Raw genomic sequence first — 23,148 nt, 5'->3', positions numbered from 1 at the left:
AAATGCTTAAATTACAAGAAGTTATTTAACAATGAAGCCAAATATGAGCGGCAAAGATGAACTTTCTAGTGCTGGACATGTTTAAGAAGAGAGTAAAGAACCATTAGTTAGGGAGGACTTCATTTCTATTTTTGTGCTGCACAGATGAATCTATTTTATTTTGAAACAAAATTATGGGAAGGTGGGAAAAATGAAAGTTTCACACTACCACCACTGCCAAATATATTGCCCGCCGCTTAAAAAAAAAATTTAAACAGTGTGCCCATTGGCCCTTCAAAGTTTGAATATCTAATAAATAACAATTAGCATGAAGCGTGGGAGTTTAAAGGAAAGGAACTTAGCCATGGGAAATATATTTCAGAGATCTGAGTCTGCCATTCAATTTTTTAAAAAATTAACTCTATAAGCAAAGTTAAGCTTTTCAATGTTTTGACCTCAAATGTACTAAAGAGGCACAATAAAACTGTAACAATGGGAATCTCTTGCTTCCGAACTCCTATTCATCAGTTGCAGGAATGAATATAAACATGATGGGCTAATTTTAGTTTTCTGGATCATGAACTGAGAGTTCTTTCTTTTTTTTTGTACTATACTTACACACATATAACATATAGAATCGTAGAAACAACAAAAGAAGCATCATGGGAAGTCATTACTTATTGGAATAGATCTAAGACTCTAAAAATCTAGTTTCAGTTCTTGGCTGGCATTCATGTGTGAATTATCTGTACAGAAGATATACTAAATTTAGGGTGCTTTCTTTGAAAACAGAAGCCAGAAAATAATCACTTCTTTCCATGATAATTTGTTCAGTGAGTCTAAAATAAGCATCTCATTTTAAAAATAAATTATTTTGGAGAAAAAGTCTTCCTTTGCAATACTGGCGAATGTAAGATAATAGTTTCTTTATGTAAGATAAATTTAATACATCATATAAGTACATCTAAACTTTTTTCTGTTATTGTGACTTTGATAATACTGATACTGAGGTCTGCATACTGAGGTCTGTATTATTTCTAATTTCATAAAAATATGGTATGGTCTTCTTTATACTGTGAAAATACCATAAAACCATGATTTTTATAACCATATATTATATTATATTATAGTATAGTATAGTATAGTATAGTATAGTATAGTATAGTATATCATATCATATCATATCATATCATTACCATTTCCCCCCTTTATTTGTACAATGCCAGATTTTCTTATTTTTTATCAGGCTGTGCTGATCAAACCAAGATGGATTTTTCTAATGAGTCCTTTTGTCTATGAGTCTGTCCAGCTGGCTGAATTGCACAGCCATCCATCTTCAAATCAGGGATGACCCCCTTATGTTATAATTATGATTGCCTTTTTGTTTTCAACAGTAAGATATGATTCACGATCAATTGCATAATTTTTTTCAGCCAGCTGCAATGCACATGGCTTTGTTTCCTATTTATAGAGTCTTAATGATGTGAACATTTGTTGATAGTTATCTTTAGAAATTCTTTTTGTCATTTCCTAGTAACAGATACAAGAGAAAAGGAAGGAGTTGGTATGAGAATTAAAGTTCTAGTCTATCTTTTCAAAATCATTTAAACCACAAACTCGTTAGCCACATTTCAGTTTAGTTCATTACATTAAGCTAGCGTGTATTATTAATTTATGATCTAGCATGCTGTGGAAAGCTACAAAACCACTGTTCTCCTTTGCTGTTTTAGCTCCTATATCCGTGATGGCGAACCGTGGTGGCACGCGGAGCCATTTGTGAGGGCACGCAAAGCGCTGCCCTGTCAGCTGGCCAGCGCGCATGCACGCGCTGGCCAGGTGAGTTTACCTTTTTAAAAGCTATTTTTTGCCTTCCCCAGGCTCCAGAGGCTTTATAGGAACCTGGGAAGGGCGAAAAGAGCCTCCCCTGCCCCCCCGGGAGGCTTCAGGGACCTTCAGGGATTGTTTTAAGTGCTCCGAAGGCATCAGAGAAGCCTCGGACGGTCCCTGAAGCCTTCGGAGCACTTAAAACAACCCTCCGAACAAACCGGAACTTCCGGTTTGATCGGAGAGTTGTTTTAAGCATTCCAAAGGCTTCAGGGACCGTCCAAGGCTTCCCTGATGCCTTCGGAGCGCTTAAAACCACCCTCCGAGCAACCCGAAAGTCACTTCCGGTTTGCTCGGAGGGTCGTTTTAAGCGCTCCGAAGGCTTCAGGGACCGTCCGAGGCTTCCCTGATGCCTTCGGAGCGCTTAAAACGACCCTCCGAGCAACCCGGAAGTCACTTCCGGTTTGCTCGGAGGGTGGTTTTAAGCGCTCCGAAGGCTTCAGGGAAGCCTCCGGACAGTCCCTGAAGCCTCCGAAGGGCCTCTGGGGGGTTGGGGGAGGCTCTTTTCGCCCTCCCCAGGCTCATATAAGCCCCTAGAGCCTGGGGGGGGCAAAAAAATGTAAAATGGGGGGGTGTCGTGCATTGTGCGCGCATGCGCACTGGGGGGGGGGCACGCGTTGCATTATGGGTGCGGCACGCCTGCACTTGACCCCCCTGCACTCCCCCCATTTGTGGCACGCGAACCAAAAAAGGTTCACCATCACTGTCCTATATATTACTATTGTTCACAAAACTCTATAAAGTAATGATCAGAAATGATGTTTGGATGGGGACCAACCTTTAGTGGAAAAGAAAAAGTAGAAATTCATTAACTAGAAAACTAGTTAAGGTCAAGGATCCAAGTTATTGCGCTTACAATATTATTTACTTAAGCTGCTTTTTATGCTTCCACATAAACCTTAGAAAATATGGCTCTTTCTTAATTCCCATAATTTCAAAATGGATGCTAAAGGTGATGGTGTAGAAAGAAAAATTAACTCTTCTTTGACATGGTTTGCTGACATATGTATTTTCCTTGCTGGTGGTAGAATGTTGAATATATATATATATATTCTGGTGTCCAGTTTTGAAAAAAATAAAATAATAATATTATAAATTTAACATAAATAGTCATCTTTAATGTGATTCCACTCTGCCCTTTTGAAAAAAGGGGAGAGTGGAATCATATTAAAGATGACTATTTATGTTCCAGTAAGAAATTCTGCTGTTTTATGTTAAATACTGCAAATAATTAATTCAGGAAGCTATTGCTAGACTTATGGCATTGGATAATTTCTAGTCTAACTCCAAATTTCTCTTTTTGATGAATATTTTTCAGAAATAGTTATCCTGAACCTTTTGAAAGCCTTTAAGTCAGATTTCAGGCGTGGCAAACTACTGAAATAGCACTGATCACACTTTCTTGGTGATTCATGATTGCATTTGTTGATTACCTATGACGGGTCTGGGATGGAGGTAATGCATCTTTATTGAACTTTCTTGACTCTTAGTGGCCTTCAATATCATCATGTGTCATGGAAATTTCAGAAATTTCAAAACACAGATTTGATGAAAAAGAACTATGTCCAGTTCAAAAATCATTTGGTGCCTTTTTGCAAGAAACTGGAAACAAACACCCCCCCCCCCACACACACACACCCCAGAACCTGAGGGCTATGAGGTGAGAAATTTAGCAATCTGATTTTCTGGTCAACTTTGAGGATGCTAGTCAGATCTTTATCTGTATCCACATCCTAGGATTTTTTCCAGGATGCTGCTCTGGAGAGTCCAAGCAAGGGTTAAATACAGCCAATCTGCCCAGAACTGAATTGAAACATTAAACCACGCCTCTGGTGCTGATTATCTTCAATTTTTTTCAATTCAGCTAGCCCAGTGGACGCGTTTCGAGTTTCTCTTCAATTCTAGATAGATTGCTTGGACTATCAATTGTGTTTGAAGGTAGAAAAAGTATTGTAGAAATTAATTTTGAGCAGGCTTGGTGAGAAAAAGCTCGTTTCTTTCTAATTTGGCCATCCTCCTGGTGTCCCGGGCTTGCTCGGGCACCGTTGGGTCACAGACAGCTGTTGGGGAGGTGCGTGGGTTGGAGTGCCGATGCCAGCGCCATTGCAGCAACCCTGCTGAGAGCTCTGTTGCTGCCGTCCGTGTTTTTTACGAGCTGGCGTTCTCAGGGCTCTCCCTATTGCTAGCGGCAAACTTAAAGGGCTGAAGAGGCGGCAGGGAGTTCTGGGTGCCATTTTTGGAACCCTGCTGGTTTCGGTTTCAATTCTGGCCTCATGCTGCAGCTGCCTGAAGCCTGACTCATAGCAGGACCCTGGGCACCGCAACTACCGCCTCCCAGGTCTGGCCCCAGGCTTTACCCCATTGAGGACCAAAGGCCCAACCTCTCAGCAGAAATGCAGGAGGTCATCAACAGAGCTATCTCCCAGGGCATTGAAGCGGGCATGCAGCAGAGGGGCAAACGCACTCGCAAGACATGCCATCTCCAGCCCGAAGATGCTCCCAGAGCAGCATCTTTCACCCAGCCTCCTCAGTCCCCCCATTCCTCCTTGGCCTCTGAGGATTCAGATTGGGAAGAGGAGGACATATTACCTAGTCAGGAAGCCAAGTTCTCTGGGGACGAAGGTGGTACTTCCGAAAAACCTATATTTTCGGGCCTATTTAAACTGACCAACTTCAAAACCATCCTGGATAAGGCTAAGATAGCAACCTGCTTGGGGTCAACACCATCGGTTCAGGCGACTAATGACCCAGATGACCTATCTGGGAACCTGTTTGAGGAACCTGTGTCAGCCCAGAAGATAGTACAAGTCCCCAAACTCTTTCTCAATATGGTTCAAAAGCAATGGGCACAACTGGCTATCATGGCTACCCCCAGCAGTAATGATAAGGAACTGTATATGGTAGATGCCAGCCTGGAGGATTTGATTAAACTACCTCCAATTGACACCCCCCCCCCGTGGTGGCCCTTACCTCAAGGTCTGTTCTCCCCCCTGACTTACTAGAGGATCTCAAAGCAGAGGACAAGAAAACTGAGAATGCTTGTCACAAAACTCACCAGGTGGCAGCATGGGTGATTAAAACATCCGCCTCGGCCTCATTCCTTTCCAGGGCCGCCCTGCTTTGGTTGAGGCAGTTACTGGCAAACATTCCGGCCAGTAACTGCCTCAACCAAAGCAGGGCAGCCAGGGACACCAAATTGAGGCAGGATATCAATAAGATCATGGCAGCCACAGAGTGTACTGCTGATGCCACCCTGAGCACGGCCAAATTTGCCTCTTGAGCCCTAGCATCCAATGTCACTATCAGGCGTCTTTTGTGGCTCAGACACTGTAACGTGGACAAGCATTCCAAGTGGAAGCTAGTCTCAGCCCCCTTTAAAGGGGACAAGCTTTTTGGGGAAGTCCTGGACCCAGTCCTAGTAGAAAATAAGGACCTGTTCCAGCACATATCCCAGAGGTTCGGCTGTCCGCAGGTAAAACTGTTCACCACCGCATCCAACACGCACCTCCCCAGGTTCTTCACGAGGTTTCACGACCCGCGTGCCAAGGGAGTCAATGCCTTGCACTGCCCTCGGCTGCGGGGACTGCTGTACGCTTTCCCGCCGTTACCTCTCCTTCCCAGAATCATCCAGAAGATCCTGTCGGAGGCAGTAGAGATACTACTGGTGGCACCGTTCTGGCCCAGGAGAACCTGGTTTTTAGATCTGGTGAGTCTCTCCGTCAAACCCCCTTGGCAGATTCCACTGCAGGAAATCTCCCTCAGCCAGGGGGCCCTTCAACACCCAGAGCCCCAGTGGCTACAACTAGCTGTCTGGCACTTGAGAAGGATCTCCTGAGCAGAGGCAGCCTCTCTGCCAAGGTGATCTGTACCATCCAAACATCCAGATGTCTGTCCACAACCCGGATCTACGACGCTACCTGGAGAGCCTTCGCCAGCTGGTGCACTGCTCGTGGGACTTCCGCTTCCTCAGCCTCGATCCCTGTTATTCTGTACTTCCTACAAGATGGCCTTGAGAAGGGCCTAGCACCCAACACCCTATGGCGTCAGGTAGCCGCAATTTCCACCATTCTGGCTCCAGACGAGCACTCCTCGCTCGGTCGGCATCCTACCATCCACAGTTTTCTCAGAGGTGCAACCAACCTAAGACCTTCAGTGGTTCACAGATATCCATTTTGGGACCTCAACGTGGTTCTGCGTGCCCTCATCGGTCCCCTGTTTGAACCACTCTGGACAACCAGCATTAAACATTTGACATTTTGATTGTCATTACCTCGGCACAGCGTATTTCGGAGCTGGCAGCCCTGTCTGTCAGAGAAGACTTGTGCTTGATTCAACAGGACAGGGTAGTCCTCAGGCAGGACCCATAGTTCATCCCCAAGATTAACTCCTGGTTCCATCGCGCCCAAGAAATAGTTCTCCTGGACTTTTGTCCACGCCCTAGACATCCGAGGGAGAAACGCTGGCACATGCTAGATGTTCGCAGGATGCTCCGCAAGTATGTCAAGCGCACAGCTGGCTTTTGACGTTCTGAATCGCTCTTCATTTCTTTCCAACCGACTTCCCAGGGCAGGAAAGTGTCCTCATCGGGTAAGTTACCCTAGGACTGTACTGTGAAGTGGTGAACTGTTCTTTGTTTCAGATGGAATGGCAGAGAGGATCAATTTGTCTCTTATAGGATGAGATAGAGAGGAACTGGATTTGACCTTAGTCATGTCCAAATAATGAGGAAAAAAAGTGAAGCTTCCATTTTGTTTGTTATATCTATCTTCTGCACTAGACATGGTAGCCATTGGACTCACAAGGATATTGTGATGGTTCTTCTTCCCGCAGGGTCAGTTCTTATAGACCCAGCTTGTACACCAGTTGTATCTATTCTGCTTGATTGCTTATTCCTTTACCTATTGATGATTGATCGTATATGGCAGAAGCTATCTGCTACGTCGATATCTTCATTGTCAATTCTGGCTGGTTGTTTTACCCATTTTTGTTAGTTTGGTCTGCTTTATATTTAATTTTAGTCCCATTTTTTCACTGTGTCCTTGACCTTTAGTATTGGCGCTTGCATATCATTTGCACTTTCAACCATCAGGGTAGTGTCATTAGAATTAGCAAATGTAAATACTGTTAATGTCCAGATGACTAGATGTTGATGTACATATTCCTCCTGGTGAGTGCTGAAACAATAAAAAACATGGTCATTTGAATTTTAACTTTTCAAGTAGAGCATTATAAGTTAATCGCCAATAGCAGATTTTTATTATGTAAGGTTGCCTTCTTTACAGTAGTTTAACATGTGTTAGAAGTTCAGAATACAGGATAACTGGAAAAGTTTAAATTTTCTAGACCTGAAATAATTTTTTAAAAAAACCCTTTTGTGGAGATCAATGTTCTTTTTTAGAACCATATGTGCTGTTACTAACGAACAGGTTCAATTGAGCCAAGTGGAGTACTTACGTTGTGAGCACAAAGGACATGTATGTATGTATGTATGTATGTATGTATGTATGTATGTATGTATGTATCCAATTCCAATTCCAATCATCACATTTTCCATATTAAATATGGGTATTTTTTCTATGAAATATCATATTTACAACAAATTTCACTTTTTCTTTTCTACATTTTGAAACTTGGTTACTTCAAAGGCATGAACTGTAGGGCGTGATAAAGTTATTAATTAAGACAGCTAAGATAAATAAATCTAAGACACTGAATAACTGAAAAAAATACTTTTGAAATAGCAAAATGACAAGAAAAAACTAGGTATTTATGACAGGAGTATTGGTTATTATCAAAATTGTTTACAATTGTTAATAATAGCAAATACATTCATAAATAAAAAATATTTTTGATTTATAGATGATAGATACTGGATTTATACGTGGGTTAGTTGTCTTGAATAGGGACAAATGAAAGCAGTTGGGTCCAAAATAATGTAACAGTTTGCCTGGAAAAATCGAGGACAGTCAGTCTTGTATAATCACACTATTCCCCCTTTGTCCCAGGATATTTGTGGTACATTGATTATAAAAGAGTGTTAGTTGAATTGCAAAAGTACATAGCCCAGTTGACTAGGAATGTCATTTGGCCATTATCCAATGAACACATTTTCTTTGAAGCAAAGGATCTTTTTGATTTTGACCAGTACGTAGGATGCAAATATTAAAATTATCTATACAAAAATATCCAGGTATGAGTTATTTAATCTAATATTAACTTGTATTAGGGATAAGCCCATTCTGTTCAGTCAGCATGTATTAAAACACACTCATCTGCATTTCATTCTACAAACAATTTTTATTAAAACAAGAATTAAAACAAGAATCTCTTTCATGATTACATGCATTGTTGGTACACTATTTAGAGATGGAGAACTGATGGAAAAATTGATAATCTGAAATATGGCTTAATTTTTTTCTTTAGTTTTATCACGGGCTCATAATTGATTTTAGTGTGCATGTTTCATCAGCTGGGACATTGCAGGTCCCAGGTGCATTGTCCAATGTCTAGGCATGAGAGCTCTTTGACGTAGAAAGGACATGTTGATAAAGTTGCCCAGCCATTCATTTTACAACTGCAATGAATACTGATTCACACATAGCTCCCTATGTTAGTTACCGAGTCTCTTGGCAGCCATAGCTGCTGTTCTATTTCTTCAGTGTAATTAATTATATGGCCTGAATCAAAGGAAGAAGCAGTTGCCTTTGTCGCAAAGAAGGGGAAATCCCACCCGCCAAAAACTTCTGTGTCCATAATGTTCTTTTTCTATGAAAAGGTAAAAAGCTTTGCTTTATTTATCATGTCACTGAGAAAAATAAGCATTAGACAAAAATATACGAGGTTCATACCTTTGTTTTCGTTTGCAATCATCACAAAGGGTTAGTGTTTGGATCAGGAGTGATAGAAAGTTTCCTATTTCAAAGCAGAATGAGAATGTCTTTGCAGTTTCACTTAATGCCAGTATGTTTCAGTTTTGGCCTGGGCATTTGCTCAACTTGAATAAGACTGTGCTATGAAGTCCATGCTGCATTTTGTCATTTGTTAACAAATGAGCATCTTCCTGTGTCAGTGTCTGGGGGATTTGTGAAGTTGGATACAGTATAAGGATGCTGGTTCCCAGCAAGCTCTCTTTGATTTATGCTTAGGATAGTCCTGGTAACAAATGTCATGGAGAACATTGTAGCTTAGTAGAGATCAGAAATACATAACAGCAGGTCTCCCTGTGGATTATGTTAATTGTGAGCAAAATCCTCCTGGGTCAATGTAAATATTCAGTTACTTCTTAAATATTTACAAAATAACATGTAATCAATGAGCTATTCCCAGATTATATTAACAATGACTCCTAGAAATCCATTAAATCTGGTTCTATTATAATTGGAATTGCATTTTGAATTATTTTACCTAATTTTCTCTTTAAAATCTATATGTGATTTACTTGCCTAGTTCTGGTTGGCCGTGAAGAGCAGATGACTGGTTGAAAGCATAGATGGTAGGTCATTGCTAAGCAAAAATATGCCTCCATTCTCATGCTGCTGATGACCACAGAAACACTGAATGTTCTTGTTTTATTAAAAATGTTAAACTGCAGAGCTCGCTGGATGATTTGCAATAAAATACAATAAAAATACAATTTGGACAAAACTATATACAATAAAATCAAGCAAGTATTTATTAAAATACTTAAACTACCCAGATGATTCTAAATAGTTATGCTCACTTTCATAACGGACGTAAATTTTAAATGTCTACATCTAGAAATTTTTATTTATTGTGGTTGGTTAAGATGCTATGATCTCATTCACATTTGATTTTCAGAAAGGTATTACAGATTATACCAAAAAGTGAGTGAGAATTACTAAGCATTACAACCTGTTTTGTTTCCTTATGTTCAATTTCCATAAGAAGATAAATAAAACAAGTAAAGGTGCGTAATCTTGAATTCTCATCAGCCCTGGCCAGCTGCAGCTATGTCTTTTTCCCAGTTTGTGCAGGTTGCTGTTAATCCAGTGGTGCTGACCTGGGTGTATCCAATGCCTCCTGCACGCTTCATCATGCTCACCCATCCACAATGTTACAGGCCTTGGCTTCCTCTGAGTTAGTCTCCATATCCCCCTCAGACTCATCAGTCTCCTTGGAAGGCTTCTCCTTGTCTGAGCCATCATTCAAGAGACCCATCACAATGAAATTGTTTCATAGTCTAGTCTTTTTTCTTCTTGATCACATTCTCCCAAAGCAGTATCTGGTTTTTTTAAGATCAACTAAATGTTGATCCATTGGTTGCTTCCCTCAGCGGTGGCGGCGAGAGGAGGCGGCCGGCGTCCCCTGAGGAGCAGGAGGAGGAGGAGGAGGAAGGAGCTGCCCCTGGCGACATGAATGTGAGGCAGCCCCCGCTGGCCGCAGCCCCATCCAGAGACTCCGTCGCCGCTGCTGTCGCCGCCTCACGAGGCACCCAGCGGCCGCCCCAGCCCCGCTGCACCTCAGGCTAACACCACTGCCGCCCCGTTGGAGCCGCCTTGGCGAGGCCGTAGCTGGCTCCCTATGAGGGGGGTGGAGAGTGTGCGCAGCTGGCCGGGCTGAGGAGACGCTCCGCCTCCACCTCCTCTGGAGCTCCACTGGGATGGGCGGGGGGAGGCCAGCTTAAGGGTGGGGAGATGTGGCAGAGGGATGGGGCAGGCGCCGCCCCGCCACAGACAGCAAAGGCCTGGCGGCAGGGGAGGATAGAGAGGGGAGGGGGAGGCTGAAAGGCTTCGGCTCCCCTTGGTGGAAATGGCAAAGCTCATCGGAGACGGGGCGGAAAGGGAAACGGGTGCAGCCGCAGCCTAGCCACACATATAAAGGGACCGTCGGGACGAAGCTGGAGAGAAGCCGAACTGTTCCAAATATACTATACTCAAGAAATGAACACTATGGTATAGTGTGTTTTGCTTTTACGTCCAGCAGATGGCGCTGGTTTTCAAAAAAGCATGCTTTTACAAAAAATGTGTTTTTACCTATCACAGGTGTGACATCTATATAATATACATATATAAAAACATGCACGTAATTGAATGCAACGTTTTGTCAAAATTTCAAAGCAGTCGGTGAAGAACATTCGGAGATTTGAGATTTTGAACAAACAAACATTACATTTTTATTTATATAGATTTAAGTTGGTGACTATAACTGTAGATTGTACTTAGTATTTGTCATCAAAAAGGATATATCCTTGTAGATATATGCTTCATTTATTTTGAAGTTTTTCCTTAACCAAAATTTCCTGGAAGCTGAAATATAAAGTATTTTTCTGTGTGGCTCATAAAAGTGATGGAATCTGGCAAAGCTACAGAAGTACTTAACTGATGAGGAAGGGAGGATCTTAATGGTTCTTGACAGCTTAAGACAAAACAGATTATCTCATTTAATAGCAGATCCTCTGTAACAAGTGTGCGAAGCCTTTTTTCCCCACAGTGGGCCACATTCCAGATCTGTGATTTTGGGGGAGGGTGTAAGAGCTTATATGATGAAGAATGTTAAAGCAAATCATTGGTACCCAAGCCAGCAGTGAGTGGTACTATCCATTTTCTCTCTGTAAATTCTTTCTTTTTCTGATATTCTCTTTTCTCCTTCCTCAAACAGTAGACTGCTGGAAATTTCTGGTGATTATCATAGCTCTGAAACAAGAGATGGGTTCAAATTAGGCCTGGAACTAATAGAATTAAGCAGATGGCTGCATAGAGATATCAGGTTCAGGTTATTAATTTCTGCTTTATAAATTAAAATGCATTTCTGAAGCAGTATTTCAGGATGAAATGCTTAAATGGAAATAACTGCTAATTCAAATATAATTGATTCTAAATAGAAGAATATATCACTTTCATTCTACCAGTCGAATACATGTACTTTCCTGGAGTTTAGCAGATGTGAAAAGTTCTGAAGAATGAAGAAGAATTGATTCTGCCCTAAATCAGCACAAAATAGACACTGAGAGCGAGGCCTTGAAAATGACCCTTTTAGCTTCATTAAACTCCACACACAGAGACTATTGAAATATGTCTCAGCCTTGATGGATACATTTTTTCTAAGTGTTAATCAAGTGGTTTTAAGGACTGCACTATAGAAGTAAATGCCTGCTTTGAAATCTATATGAATAAACATAGTTGTTAGTGGGTAAATATAATGGCTGAACAGTCATGCGTAGACTCCAGAGTACATGAAGTCAGCATCCTGGCAGCCAAACTCTTTTTGTTGTCTGGGTTTCTTTTCTACAGTGTTCGCCCTTTTCAGAGAATCTGTTGGAATGTTCTTTTGCCTGGTTAACTATTGATTGCTATTGTTAATGTTTGGTGGCATGATTTATATGGCTAGCCAGGGTTCCTTGTTTTTCCTGCAGCAGACAATAAAATAGCTACATCTGTAAGCACTGACCTCTAAAACTGCAAATAGGCATATTCTCTCTGGTGTGAAAGTTAGAGCTGGTAGAAGTAATTTTTAAAAAGGGAGGGGGATAAATATGCTTCATTTTAATGCCCAAATAAGCATTTCTGAAACTAAATTTTTAGGATTTTTTTTTTCCAGGATATAAGTGAACATGGAATATACTTAATGGATATTTTTCTGCGATTAAGGAATTACCAACTCTTTGCCTTAAAATACTTTTAATCTCACAATAAAGGTTAAATACATATACTGAATGAACATATACCGAGCCTTTTCTCAAATTAGCTTGAACATCTGACATTTCTTTTTTTCACATAGGCCTTTTACTCTGTCGTTGATCCTAAAATTATGTGACTGGCATGTGAAGTTAAGGATAGTATACAATAGTTTGTACAATAAGTCTCCTTTCTTTAGTATTCTTTAGTCATGTGACCATCATTAGTGTCTTTTGCAAATGGCTGATGATAAGCAGAGTTAATGGAGAACGTGGAGGCAAAATTATAAGTCCCAGTCACATGATGTTTTACTTAACAAAGTGGGAGAGAGATCATAACTCCATCACACTCATATGATTTTCCGCTCTATGACAGATTTTCTGGTCCCAATTGTGGCTGTTAAGCAAGGACTACCTGTATCTTAAACTTTGGTCCAGATGAAGTTCCTTAGGTTTTAGTAAAATTCAAAGCATGCAAAATCCTGACATACAATATGGAATCTTCCAAATAGATCAGCATAAAGTTTGAGTTGACCTTTCCGCAATGATTACAATTTAAATTATTTTCTTAAATCTAGTATCTTGAAGAATAAAGAGTTATAGATTTAGGGCCAATTAAGTTTTTATTACTCTACCAGCACACACTTCATCTAAAGAAGAAAGCTTCCTCCCCCCTTCTTTTCTTCCAAGCCCCACCTCTTCCACACAATTAATTTATAGGAGAGTGGAAACTAGATGATAATTATATACACAAAATACCCCAATCCGGCTGTTTACTAGAGAAATGCTAACTAAAGCTTTTAGCAGTTGCCACAGTCTATGAAAAACAAAAGAAATCAGCAATACTTTGTGAGCTGATCGGAGTATTTTATATGCAATCTCCATGGAGACCTGAATATCCTGAGTGTCAATTGCACTCTTTCAAATAGATTTATGTGCTAGTTATATCCCTGTGCAAGTCTGGGAGCCATTTCTTTGATTGCTAATGGAAATCCTAAAACCAAGGCCAGGTTTAAACAGGCTTCCATAATCAATGGGAGTGAGACGTTTTTATGCCTTTTTCATATATCCCCCCAAAATAAAAACAGTGACATCAGTGAAAGACCTAATGAAAATATGAGACTTTCTTTGTCAGCTTGGACTGGGAGACAGATGGACAGGAGGATAAAATAGAGCTGCTTTAGTTATGGTAGCTTTCCTATTACTTATAGTTCAGTTTAGGGATTGCCATGAAATTCTTATGACCTTCCAGGTTTGCACATAATGCTTTATGCAACGACTGTTCACACTCCAAGACAGAATAGGATGGCACTTCTTTCATGTCTGCAGTCAGTCCACAAATCGGATTTATGCTATGATGAAATAAATGGTATAGAAAGCAAAAAAAAAAAAGATTATCTCTGTAGTATGGTGGACTGTTTTGATGTTCTATCATATTCATATTATCACTCTTTCTTTTAAAAATGATCCTATTTATTTTCCCTCTTCCCTTGGTTATATAGTAATTTGAATGATCATTCCTAGTTCCTTGGATTATTAAATTAAAAAGATCACCAGTCCATAGGGTTTGGTGTCTGTTTTATAATTCTTATATTTCTGAGAACGTCCTTGCTTTCCAGCTATTGTACTGTATACTTCAAATACAAGTAAGTTATTCCTTTTTGGTGACGGGAGGAAATCCTCTAGTGCTTCTTGACAGTAATCATGTTGCTGAGCTTGGAAATTTCTGCACAGTTTCAAATTGGACGTTATCCTAAAACATTATCTCTATTTGGAGAAGCAGACAGTGTGACCTGGGAGCCATTCTCTCTATTTAGGGTAGCACAGATTGGCATCTAATAATATATATAGTACGCCTGAAACTAGAAGAAACTAGAAGTGGGTGCTTTGTGTTAAAGCCAGCTTATGTTTCTATTTTTAATTAAATGTAGAAATGGTTTTCTCATATCTGAATTCATAGCAGTTTTTGTTTCTACAAGTTTGAAATGTATATTCATAAATGTGAATGTTAGCATTAGTTGCTTACTAGAGTAACTACATTCAGCTAAGGCCAGGTCAATATCTTTCATTCAATTTCTTAAAGATTTTCTTCTCTGAGACCCTTTTGTTTTTCCTACTGTATCATCGACTGAGCATTTCTTTTGAGTTTCTTCTGATACCTTAAATATATTATCAAGAGCTGTGGTGGCACAATGGTTAGAATAAATGTCTTCTTTGTGAGAAGCTATGGAGGCTGCAAAATGTTTAAGACAGGGCATGCATATGCATATTTCTCAACAATTAACTAGGATACTTTATTGCTCAAATCTGAGTGTGTAATTAAAAACAAGAGCTAGCATCACCCATATGATAATATAACCAAAATTACATTTTCAACAGGAAAAAAAAACACCCCAGAGGACAAATTCTCTTTCATGCAACATGAGTAGTGATTAAAAAAAATGCAAGTAAATCTATGTACAGCGCTATGATCAACATTGATTTGATGGCTGCTTATAGTTTTTATCATGATAGTACTAACATTTTGAGGTGTCTTATTCTCAGGAAAGCAATGTCATTGACTTGCATTATATTGTAAGTCCTCTGTTAGATGTGACTTGAAGAGCATCCAAAGTGGCTAAACCAAATATGCAAGTGCAGGCATAATCAATTCTGCAAGGCAAGACATTTGATACTTCAATAATGTTACACTTTGCTTCAGTGTAAGAGTCTGGTTTTCACACTAAATAAAAAATTAAAACTGCCCAAATATTATTTGTAAATAGTATGTTGTATTATTTTTCCAGTAAGGCAAGAAAAGCATATGTTGAGTGTCTTTAAAGACAGACCAGAGTCGTAAAGCAAGGATACTCTTCAGTGCAAAAATAAATATAATATTCTCTTTAAATTCATTTTTGGATTAATTCTATAATACATCTGGGTACATCACTTTATGTATCGTAGCGACTTGCCAGTTGTTTCTAAAAGGAAGTCTTTTGAGTAGAACATAAAGATAAAAGTTTTCCATTCCCCTAACTCTCCCAATATGATATTGTTGATTGCTGTCCTCAGGTTTAAGCCTGTTATTATTCCCTATTTAGTGCAGCTGGGTGGTTAGTGAAATGTTATACGGAGGTATTGTTCTGTTTGCTGAGATTGTTTTTGTCACTGGTTTCCTCATATTCTCTCCCTTTACTCTGATAATAATGTTTGGCTATAAATGGGGAGTGGAAAATAAAAGATACTGTGGAATAAAGGAGTGCTGTTGTAAAAGCTTTTGAAATGGTGAACTCATGCTTCAATTGCCTTCCACTCAGTCTCTAATCTATAGGGGGCTGCTGTTGAAGACCACTCAGAAGCTACAGCAGGTCCACAATGCAGCAGTTCAAGAAGTTATGGTTCTATCACCTGTCACCCATGTAACACTGTTTATTTAAGGTGGAATTCAAAGTTCTGGTTGTCATCCTTATGGGGCAACATTTTAGATATGTGTGTCCTAGACTCACATATTCCCAGTGACACTTGTCTGTTCAAAAAGGTCTGGAACAGAGGGCTCACTCCATGTTCTGACTCAAGGTGCATGAAACAGTTCTATTAAACTGTTGACTTGTTTATCTATATTTGTGTTCTAAGAAGAGCAAACTTGGAAAGACGTATTTGTGTATTTCATATATTTATTGGGCTACCCAATTCAAGTAGGATGACTTTTTTTTCTGCAGCTGTAGTCTTTGACTTACGATCACAATTGAGATCAGAATTTCCATTGCTAAGTGATGTGGTCATTATATGAGTAATCACTTAAGACTGGGTTGACATGGACATTAAGTGAATCATTCAATGGTTAGGCAGATCCATTGTCAGAACCTTGTTGGGAAGGTTGCCAATCGTAGCCATGTGATCCTGGGATGCTGTAATCCTCATAAATACATGTCAGTTGCCAAGTGCCAAATTTATGGTCATATGGCTACAGGGATGCTGCGATAGTCGTAAATGGGAGGACTAGTAAAAAGTTATTTTTTTCAGCCCTGGCATAACTTCAAACAGTCAAATGAATGGTTGTAAACTGAAGACTACTTGTAGTCCCTCTTGTTTTGTCTATATTAAAAAAACATTCTTGGTCTACTTGGGGAGGAGTGATATCTTAGTAAGTCCAGGGGGAACTTTAGGAAACATACACTATATTGCGAAAAGTATTTGCTCACCTGCCTTTACTCGTATATGAACTTACTGTAAGTGACATCCATTCCTAATCCATAGGGTTCAATATGATGTTAGTCCACCCTTTACAGCTATAACATTTTCAACTCCTCTGGGAAGGCTGTCCACAAGGTTTAGGAGTGTGTTTATGGGAATTTTTGACCATTCTTCCAGAAACGCATTTGTGAGGTCACACACTGATGTTGGACAAGTTTATGTGGCCTACCACTTCGTGGCTGAGTTGCTGTCATTCCCAAACACTTCCATGTTCTTATAATACAGCTGACAGTTGACTGTGGAATATTTAGGAGCGAGGAAATTTCATGACTGGATTTGTTGCACAGGTGGCATCCTATCACAGTTCCATGCTGGAATTCACTGAGCTCCTGAGAGCGACCCATTCTTTCACAAATGTTTGTAAAAACAGTCTAGATACCTAGGTACTTGATTTTATACACCTGTGGCCATGGAAGTGATTGGAACACCTGATTCTGATTATTTGGATGGGTGAGCAAATACTTTTGGCAATATAGTGTAGATTGAGCTAAGATGTTGAGTTTGAGTTGAACCTGACTATTAATTATGTGCCTATGTCAAATATGCCAGGTGTGATGCTTTCCATTATTCAAGAAGAAACTGGCAAGAGCTGAATGAATACAGATATCAAAAAGAATGCCTTTGCAAGCATTTTCCAAGCTAAATTGGATGTTTTTTCTTTTTTATCCTTATTTCTTTTTTTCTGTTTTTGTTTTTGCCAACAAATTTAACATAGTTGTCTTGCAACTAAGCTATACAGGTAGTCCTTGACTTACAACCATTGTTTTAGTGACTATTCAAAGTTACAACAACATTGAAAAAAATAACTTATGACCATTTTTCACATTTAAGGCCATTGCAGCATTCCCGTGGTCACTTGAACAAACTTCAGATGCTTGTCAATTAGCATATTATTTATGAAGCTTGCAGTGTCCTATGATCATGTGACTCTTTTGCAACCTTCTGACAAACAAAATCAGTGGGGAGGACAGATTCACTGAACTGCCGTGTTACTAACTTAACTTTGCAGTGATTCACTTAACAACTGTGGCAAGAAAGATTTGTAAAATGGGGCAAAACTCCCTGAACAACTGCCTTGCTTAACAATGGAAGTTTTAGGCATAATTGTGATTCATAAGTCAAGGACTACCTGTAAAAGGGATAGAAATAGATGTGGGATAATTCCATGCTCTGGGATATTGGATAAAATTAAAATGTGGTCGCTTATCGCCTTTTGTGCCTGTGGTAACTAAACTCACCTATCATGTTTTCCAAATTTGTGAGTAGTCCCATTCCAATGCTCCTATTTTAAAAAGCTTCCGTTACAGTGTTAAATTACAGTTCATTACAGTTTCAAACAGATCTCAATTTTTCCCGAAGGCAAAATGAATTAGAGATTACTTTCTTTTCTTAGACTATTGAATAATACTAATTTTCGTTAATTATTTCCCAAAGGAATATTCAGCTCTATTGTGGTTATGATGAGAGGGAAATTTTCCATTTGATTCTGGCCATTAACAGGTTTTCTCCTTTACCGAGCTATCCAGGACAAAAAGACACCATTTACAAATCACTACTTATTTGCAAGTATTTTTACACTCCCTGTCTCAGTAATACCTATAGTGGTCATGTATGCTTGTGGGATTATTTTTTCTATTCCTCTTTCATTCCCATTTCTCCTAAGGAAAATTAGATGCGGAAACCAAAAAGGTAGCTCAGATAGGACATAGCAAATATACATGAGACAAAGTTATAAGAAGCTAAAGGAAACATAATGTGACATTTTTGTACCTTGGTGAACTTGATGGAAATGATGCTGCTTCTTGTAAATTATTTTGTGTACATACTATACGTACATAGTATGAAAGACTTTTTGATTGATTGTCAACGCTTAGTGAACATATAGATTTTCTTGATTATTTATACCCAACCTGCTGTTTCATGTCTTTCATCCCGTCTACCGTACCTTGCTGCTTGTCATCTCTTCTTTTCTTTTCTTTCCTTCCCTCTTTCCTAGCCTTAGAATCTTCTCCAGAAACTTCGGTCTTCTCATAACGATCCAAAATTTGAGCGGGTCATTTGTGCCTCAACTCTGGATTGAATGAAAAGATTAGCCTTTTTTAAAAAAAAAACATACTTAATAATTTGTTGAAGAACGTTACAAAGCTATATGGTAGAAGCTTGTGGCACTGAATAAATGTCAATATGACTAAAACCTATATATCGGACCAGGAAAATTGTTTTTCCTGCAAATGTTTTTAAATAATGGCTTATCATTCAGATCCTGCTAACGTGATAGTTCCTAAATTAAACCAAAATTCAAGAACATAGATCTGAAGTTGTAAACTGACATTCAGCAATTGACCTGAAGTTGTAATAGTCAAAATCCTATTAAATGAGCTTTTTGATAAACTCCTTATGCCACGCTTTTAGTGGAGTATATTATTTCTTGGTATGTTTGTTTTTCCACCCTCAATGACAGCTGCAACTGGTATGTGGCATCTCATTCTTGCAGTTGGGCAAACTGATATTAACAGCTTGCTCCTGTAAAAGCGCCAGAATTATTCCAAATAGCTGCTTGAAAAGGCAAATACCAAACCTGAAGCTCAATCTTCTCTCTCCTGCCCCCAACCTTCCCCGCACTCCCTAGAATAAGTACTTTCTATTTGGCCTGGTTCCTGGGAGACTTATTCTGTTGCCAAAGTCTAGTGCCTAGTTCCAACTTTTGTTGCTGTTGATTTATCATGCAGTCCTCAATAAAATAATCCTTTTTTTAAACAAGCATTATTAAGCTTTTGCTTTTTAACGTATATCTCTTTTAAACATCAATTGAACCAAAACTAAAAGAAAAATAGATTGGAGGATTCATATCATGAATCAGGATTATAATAGGTTTAGGACAACAATTTTATGCATTCTTAATTAGAAATAATCACCAGGAAACAGAATTTCTTAGAACATGTTCACAGACAATGCTCTTAATCACAGTTTATTGAAATCTTAAATTTTCTATGTTTGTGTGAGATTTTTTTACACAATGTTTATGCATTGCATCATGAACTTTATGCTGGATTTACACAATGTGCTAAGCTGAATTGTAGTTGGCAAATGTATTGTGAGAACACAGCCAGTGAGTCAGACCGTGGATCTATTTAGCCCAGCTCTGTTGACAGTGATTAGTTTTCAGGCTGGAGTTTTTCCAGCTCTACTTCCTGCATTTGGATCTTCTGTATTCTGCCACTGAACTGTAATGACAGTTCTGTAATCGTACCTGAACTGTTGTTTTAGGAGGTTTTGCAAGATTAGCCAGGATTGGGTATTGTGATTGGCCTCGAGACAGAGTTAATTTGAAGCCACGCCTCTGTGCTCCTTGCTTCTGGTTCCCAGTTTCAACGAGTCAAGCCCGCTGCAAAGCACCTGAAAACAAGTCATAAGGGAACACACCCTATCCCCTGAACTCCCCCAACCCCTGGACCAATGCTAGGACGGGAACCTGGCTAATCCTGAAAAACCTCCTAAAACAACAGTTCAGGTAAGACCAACTGTCATTTTCCGGAGAAATTTTGCAGGATTAGCCAGGATTGGACATATGTACCCAAGTTAACATCCCTCGGGGGGGCACTATTGGTCCCCCCCTGGGCCCCTCATGCACTACCACCTGTTGTAACACGCCTCATAGAAACTATGTTCTATGTTAAAGAACCTCCTGTCACTGCTGCTGGGGTTGGGAAATGTTCCTGGCTTTTCCCACTGCTTTTTAACTACCTCTAGGAACAACTTAGGGGCAGGGAAGTCTTCCTTCACTGGAGGAGGCTCTGAGTAAACTCAATCCACCGGATTGAGTTCTCTGGACCACCCTCCTTGGCACCCTCCTTGGCGCCCTCCGTCTCACCCAGTTGCACTGTGGTCCTGGCCTTGCACAACAGTGACTTGAACAAATCCGGAGGAAACAGACCAGAGAATGCTGGTGCATCAGGTTTTGAGGGATCCTCATCATCAGACATGTCTACCTCTCTCTGAACCTGATCCCCGTCATGGAACCCTCTCTAGCCAGAGAAGGAGAAGCAGGTTGGCACACATCCAAGTGGGAAGGGCTTAGCCTGGCCTGAGCAGTGGCACCCCCCCCCCCCATGGACCTTTGCCACCATTGCAGGTCGCACAGCAGGTAACCCAGCAGAAATTCCATGTAAAATTGCAGAGGAGATAAACCTCTGAATGCTTGCTGGAAGTTGCTCCATGTCTCTAACGAAGGAATCCTCCTTCTCCTCTTGTGCACAGCCTTCAGACTGTGGAGCCAGTGATGGCCTGATGGGACTATACCCCCTGCCCCCCCTATACTGAAAAGTATCCCTTAGATAGGGGCCCTGTTCCACCATGGAGAGTGGGGGGGGAGGTGAAATGTCCCTGAGATACACTGGGGAATCTAGACCTCAAGGGAGAACTAGGCCTGCCCCTCTGTTCAGCCCTGGACACCTGCTTTTCCAGGGCCCTGTGCCTCATTTCCTCATCCTTGTGCAAGGCCTTGGAGGATTTTCCAGCTGCTGCAGTTTTTCGCAGTCTCACAGAGGCTCAACTGGAGGTCCCCTCCCCAGGGGACAATGGGGGGCAATCCGGTCTCTCCTCTGCATCTGCCATGGCACTTGGTCAGGGCTCCACCAGGCTCAGCCACCAGAAACAGCAGCGACCAAAAATCAGCTTCCCTCAATCACTCACGGCCTCCACGCGACAAAATCAGCCTTTGGTAGACCTTTCCTGCCCCTTCTGCAAGCTGCGTGGCTGCCGGCAGTGCCACATGGCCTCGCCACTTGGTCCTCGCTGTCCCTTGCCACTCCGGGCCTCCTGGCATTAATCTGGTCCTGCAGGGCCTTGCTGCCACCGCCGCTGCAAAAAGGATGGCCATCCAGGAAGGCAGTGATGAAAACAAGGCTTCATAGTAGCTTCTGCCCCAGCCCAAGCGGCCCGCAGGAATTGAGCCCCCAAAATGGCCATCATGATGGCATCCTGCCTCTAAAGCCCCAAGAAGCAACTTTTTAATCCCTTACCGGCAGCCGGAAGCGAGTCACACCAAGCGGAGGCTTCCAAGCATCAGATGGAGGCAAGGGGAAGAAGGCAGAGAGAAGGAATTTGCAGGATGGCACTGGGTTGTTTTTGGAAGAATCAGGAACCAAAAGCAACCTGTCTTTCTTCGGCCAGACAGAGTTGAAACTGGGAACCAGAAGCAAGGAGCACAGAGGCGTGGCTTCAAATTAACTCTGTCTTGAGGCCAATTGGACATCACAATACCCAATCCTGGCTAATACTGCAAAATTCGTCCGGAAAACTTCTATAGTAGCTGCTGTGAGGAAAATATATTGCTTCTGACAGTGTTTTCATACATAGACTCCATTCGTTTATTCTGGCGCACATAAGCATTTATGCACAAGCATTACATTAGAGAGAGTCCTCACTTAATTACCCTAAATTGACGTTGGAATTTCTGTCGCTAAGCAAAGAGGTCATGTGACCACATCACTTAGCAGCAACAGTTTATTGTTAGGCCAGAGTGTCATATTTCTTCTGCCCTGCTGCACTTGCCTCTGTTTCAACTCACTGTATTGCACCATCCTGCTGCCTGCCTTCTGCTGGGCATCCCTCAGTGTCCTGTACTCTCCTATCCTTGCCCAGCTGTCCTCCATTTTCTTTCTCTTCCTGCTGCTCCTTAGGCATGGTTGGCTTGATGCTTTGCCAGGTTTTGTGTCCTCACGAAGATGTCATGTGGCCAACAGCTGCCTTGTGAAGGCTGGACATGCCTTAACAGCAGTGGGAGATAGACAGCAGGACAGCAAGGGCAGCGAAGGTCACAGTGGCCGAAAGAGAAGAGGTGGGCAGGGGATAGCCAGGAAGAGGTGAGGGGGGGATGGAAACACATCATGTAAATGCAATCACGTGACTACAGCCATAACTTTGAAGACTGATCACAAAGATTATTTGTTCAGTGCCCTTGTAACTGTGAAGAAATGGTGATTGATTAATAACTACTTGTATCTGTTCTTTGATCCAGTCTGTGATCTTAAGAACTTTACATCAATTACGCTTAGTGAATGCTAACCTACCAAATCTCTAAGCAAACATTCTTTCTGGCCCTTCCCCTTTGGTGTCAATGCATACCTATCAGACTGTTAATATGAAATTTGACCTAATGCTATGCTTTAACTAATATTATGTTACCCTATATTTGAGGTTATTCAGTATACGTGATCAGATAATGCACCTATAAAATTGATTTATTTAATGTATTATAAATAATGTGCAAGTCATCAGTCCAGTGTTTAAGAAACTGTGTTGGCCAAAAATCAAGAACTATTTCCTTTAATATTTTAAAACAGTATTTTTTGAGAGAACACTCTTTCCTAACATACTCTTATTTTGATTTCTGTCCAAGTGGACACACCACATTAGAG

The 23,148-nt window shown here is 40.7% G+C and overlaps 1 protein-coding gene and 1 long non-coding RNA gene across 4 annotated transcripts in view; one reads left to right on the top strand and one right to left on the bottom strand.

The window, feature by feature from the left end:
• Positions 1 to 23,148, top strand: part of ABLIM1 (actin binding LIM protein 1) — a 216,355-nt gene that overhangs the window by 6,066 nt on the left and 187,141 nt on the right. The gene's annotated exons all lie outside the window — the stretch shown is intronic.
• Positions 11,011 to 20,119, bottom strand: LOC309393616. The gene is made up of 3 exons (XR_014175621.1): positions 19,980 to 20,119; positions 18,675 to 18,800; positions 11,011 to 11,516 (listed from the first exon to the last, which is right to left on the bottom strand). It is a non-coding gene; the product is annotated as an uncharacterized lncRNA (long non-coding RNA).

Source organism: Natrix helvetica (assembly GCF_964273705.1).
Source record: "Natrix helvetica genome assembly, chromosome: 5".
Taxonomy (NCBI): domain Eukaryota; kingdom Metazoa; phylum Chordata; class Lepidosauria; order Squamata; family Natricidae; genus Natrix; species Natrix helvetica.
Note: the sequence above shows the minus strand (reverse complement) of the source record. Positions and strands in the feature narration are given on the sequence as shown.